Source organism: Cyprinus carpio, unplaced genomic scaffold (genome assembly GCF_018340385.1).
Source record: "Cyprinus carpio isolate SPL01 unplaced genomic scaffold, ASM1834038v1 S000006794, whole genome shotgun sequence".
Classification (NCBI taxonomy): domain Eukaryota; kingdom Metazoa; phylum Chordata; class Actinopteri; order Cypriniformes; family Cyprinidae; genus Cyprinus; species Cyprinus carpio.
Window position 1 is genome coordinate 134,078 of NW_024879380.1, and position 5,072 is coordinate 139,149.

Genomic DNA, 5,072 nt, shown 5'->3' on the forward strand with positions numbered 1-5,072 from the left:
TACACTTTTTTCTATCACATCTTTTCCCTTCGCCTCTCTGTTAATGTGCTTGGACACAGAGCTCTGTGAACAGCCAGCCTCTTTTGCAATGACCTTTTGTGTCTTGCCCTCCTTATGCAAGGTGTCAATTGTCGTCTTTTGGACAACTGTCAATTCAGCAGTCTTCCCCATGATTGTGTAGCCTACAGAACTAGACTGAGAGATCATTTAAAGGTTTTGCAGGTGTTTTGAGTTAATTAACTGATTAGAGTGTGGCACCAGGTGTCTTCAATATTGAACCTTTTCACAATATTCTAATTTTACTGAATTTGGGATTTTCCTTAGTTGTCAGTTATAAACATCAAAATTAAAAGAAGTAAACATTTGAAATATATCAGTCTGTGTGTAATGAATAAACATACAAGTTTCACTTTTTGAATGGAATTAGTGAAATAAATCAACTTTTTGATGATATTGTAATTATATGACCAGCTTTTAATATAAGCTATTTTTTTTCCATTCCATTTTTCCATTTTTCCCATTTTTTAAGTGAGAATTGTGCAATTTGGTGGCGTTTTTTTTAAGTGATAATTCAAAAAAATAAAGTTTTTATTTTTTTTAAGTGATAATTATTGTCACAGTGTCGAACTCCATGGTTCCCTCTTCTGACCATCAGAGGGCTCCCTCACCCAAATATTGACTCTTAGACTCTCACACTACATTTCCCATCAGCCCCGTATCTAGCACTGATCACTCAGCCCAGCTGTAGCCCATTAGGTGGCCTATATAAGCAGTCTGTTCCTACCATCTCATTGCGAAGTCTTGTATTACTGTGGTTTGCATTTCTGAGTGGTTTCCTACTCTCTGCTGCCTGCCCTGACTTTATGCCCGATTACTGATGATGATTGTGTTTGCTCTCTGTCACTGTATTTGCTGGAGTTTGACCATTGCTTGTTTGACCATGATTCTAATAAAGCCTGCTTATAGATCCCACTTCGAGTGATGCCACGTTACACCTATATCCGAGTAAGGTCTTGTAACCTCCTGTATAGCCCCCTATTTTTAATTTTTTTTGGTTTTAAGTTTTTTTTTTTGTGTTTATTTCTTAATTTTATTAACTTTTTGTCAGGGTTTAGATATTTTTGGTTAGATAAATATCAGATTTTGCATTATGATTACAATGTAATATTCTGGAAAGCATTTTTGTTACTCTGATATCAGGAACACCTGTTAGGCTAAAATAAGAAAAACAGGGGTTGTCTGAATAACCATAAATAAATATAGTTGTAACTATTATTGCTACACATTGCTGCACATGCAACCAATAGTCATTCAGTGTCTCTGGAACAGAGAGAGAGAATCTTGAGAATTTTTTATTTGTTATTCATTTAATTTGACATATTCTAAAAACAAATTGTTCTGATGATGCTAGGATTTATAAATTTCAATATATATATATATTTTTCTATCCAAAAATGAGCTGAGGACAATTAGCACATGCTTTATTTCCTGAGCCAATAGATACCATTAGCGATCAAATATGTTTTTCTGGTTACAAAAATAGAAATTATGAAGTTAGATCAATTTTTAATTAAAAATGTTATTTCTTTGCCACCTGTAAATTCATATTTTACTGGAATAATTGATATAAAAATCTGAACTGGGGGAAAAAATATGGTCTTTGCAACAAAAATATTTCCTCACTAATAAAGTAAAAGAAGTATCTTTCAAATTAAATAACAAATTTTACCCCATTAAACATTTTATGAAGAAATATAAGACTAATATTGACACAAGATGTTCACGTTGCCAGTTTCACACAGAAACTGTGTTTCATTTATTGTGGACTTGACTGAACTAAACAACTATGGGAAAATATTGTCTCATTTATTATTCAGCAAGATGTATCCATAACTTTTAAAGACAATATTTTAGAACATTATAAATCTATCTCGCTATTATTTTTGGTTGTTTTGTTATTGATTTTATTTTTTTTTTTTGTATGTTTTAAATAAAAAATTGTTTGTTTCTTGTTTTGTTATAGATTGGTTTTTTTTTTTTTGCTTATTTTTATTCTTTTAATTTTTTTTTAATTCATTTATTTTATTTTTGATTCTTTTCTTTTCTTTTCTTTTCTTTTCTTTTCTTTTCTTTTCTTTTTGAAGTAGCTGGAAAAAACATTAGTATGCATGCTTTATTAATGGTTAAGTGTCTTACCCTCAAGTTCTGATGTTTTGTCTTCTATTGTCTATCCTTTCCTACTTTTTCCTGTTACAGTTTTTAAATAAATTGCTAATACTTATTTGTTTTCAGTTGACAGTTGATAATTTTGTAGTACTTACAAAACATTTTTTTTTTTAAATTGTCAACTCTATATTTTTTTTCTTGCATTAATAAAAAAGTCTCGAAAATATGTCCTTTTGTGCTCCACAGAACATAAAAAATAAATAAAATAATAATTCTTCATAATTTCTGACACCTTAAGTTCTCTTGGTAAAATCAAGAAATTAATTCAGTGAATATGTGCACAAGTGCTGCTGTACCTGGACAGAGTTGACAGTGCTGCGTGATATCCAGATGTGTGGTCTGGTTGCTACAGAGTTGAGTGATGTCCAGATGTGTGGTCTGGTTGCTGATGGGATTGTTGATCACACAGCTGTAGCTGTTTTTATCCTGATATTCCACCTCCAGAGGTAGAGAGAGACTGATGCTGAGATCAGACACACTGATGCTGGACAATAAACTGTTTCCTTTGTACCAGGAGAGAGTCACATGACCCACATTCACCACTGAACACACCAATGAACAATATGATGATGATGATGATGATGATGATGATGATGATGATGATGAACATTGTGAAGAGTTTCTGCTGATGACAGGAACAGGCAGATGAGCTGAAAACATGAAAAAATAATAGATGATTAAGTGTTTTTTGCAGCATCAGTCAGTCTCATGACAGTGATATTCATTCCTCTGTCTTTACATTTATAAAAGATTATTGTTTACATATATGAACAAATATCAGACAGGAAAATGATGCTTAATTAAAGTTATCTAGTTATTTTAAAGGGGTGCTATTATGCTTTTTCACTTTTTCAACTTTAGTTAGTCTATAATGTTGCTGTTTGAGCATAAAAAATGTCTGCAAAGTTACAAAGCCAGTCCAGTTCAAAAGGAGATATTTTATTTAACAGAAATCACGTTTCAAAAACTACACTGAACGACTCGTTTGGACTTCAATGAATATTTTCTGGGATTTGTGATATCACAAAGATTGACGAATGGGACGAGAACTGTTTGAGCTGCACAAGAGAAGGCAACAAGTGTTATCACTATGTCGGAGACACGCTAGCTTTCCCAAGACAGACGAGCTTAGAGTGGTTACAATCATCCAGGTTTAAATCAAGCTCAAATTAATTTGATTTTGACACAGTATTTACACTGAAGCTCGCAAGCGGCTCGCAAGCGACCAGGCGCCGAGTTCTGTCAATTACAGTACACACTGGCCCAATTTACTAATCATAGCACACACTGGTCCAGCGAACCAATCACAGCACAACTCGTATTCCAGAGGGCTGGCCTTCATTTGATACAGGAACTATTTGAGCCATTCATGCCAGACTGCGCAGAGAGGTATTGTAATAATGTAAAATATGTGAAAAATAATGTGTTTTTCACACATTTTATATGAGTTCTTGTTATAGTATAGTATGAGAGCAAAATCAAGAGTTTGTAAAATATGAGAAAAATAATGTGTTTTTCGCACACCTAGTATGAGAGCCTGTTCTAGTACACCCCCTAACAAGTCAATAAAACCAGTATTTAACTCACTATAGACAGTGATACTGAAAATCTTGATCACAGTGTTGGTCTGTAGTTTATAGAGTCCAGCATGTTCAGGTGTGATGTTTGTGATGGTCAGAGATCCAGTTTGATGATCCACCTTCAGTCTGTCTCTGAATCTCCCATCAAGTACATCATCACGTACAGTGCTGCTCTCGGTCATTACATTGATTACAGCAATTACATTGTTTTCATTTCCAAACCTCCACACAATGAAATGTCCATCCATCATTTCAGTAAGACCAGAGTGTAGAGTGACTGAATCTCCCTCCAGCACTGACACTGACTTCATTGTAATCTTATCAGCAAACACACCTGAAGATCAGAAACACAGATTAAAGGTCTCAAATAATTTTGTTGATCAGTTTTGTAAATGTAATGAAGAACAGCAGCACAGACACAGAAGTAGTATGGGATTCATATTTTCTGATGTATTATTTTCAGTTAGCTAGTAGCTGGGTCTGTACTAACAGTGTCCACATTCTCCAAGCAGGCTCTAGCCCTTGTGGGAAGTCTTGGCCCAGTGGTTAGAGATACTGCTGTGTGTGTGCACTTTGGATGGGTAAATGCAGAGCACGAATTCTGAATATGGGTCACTATACTTGGCTGTATGTCACATCACTTTGTCACTTTGTCTGGGACTGGAGCCACAGGTACATTTGTCCCATCTTAAATCTGATTGTTGCCTTCAGTGCCTCTGGAAGATTAAGGCCTGGTTTCATAGACAGGTTTTAGACTAAGACAGAATTAGGCCATAGCTCAGCTTTTTACATTAGATTTTTTTTTTTTTTTTTTTTTTTTTTTTTTATAAAGTGCCTTGGAAATTAAGATTACTGGTGTGCATATTGAGACAAAACATAAGATCAATCAGTGCAAGTTTCTTTCAGATGAAACAGCTCAGACTTATATTTCAGTCTGGGAGGCCTTGTCTGTGAAACCAGGGGTGAAGGTTACAGGAAGCCAGATACTACAAATCAGATGAAAAACACTCCAGCAACACACCTGGACAGAGCCGGTTCATTTATGCTTATTTCACCCTGGACACAAACGCAGCTCATTGTGCTTTCATCACACAACAGAAGCAAAAGAGCAGTCATCATTTGACACTAATATATGTAGGAAATCTTTCAATAAAGCCAAAAAACTTGTCTTCCCTCTTGCAGCTACTGGCACGAGGGCGGGGCAACTTGTCACTCACTTGAGATTGTCCAATAGCAAACCACAACCATCCAATTAACTCCTATTGG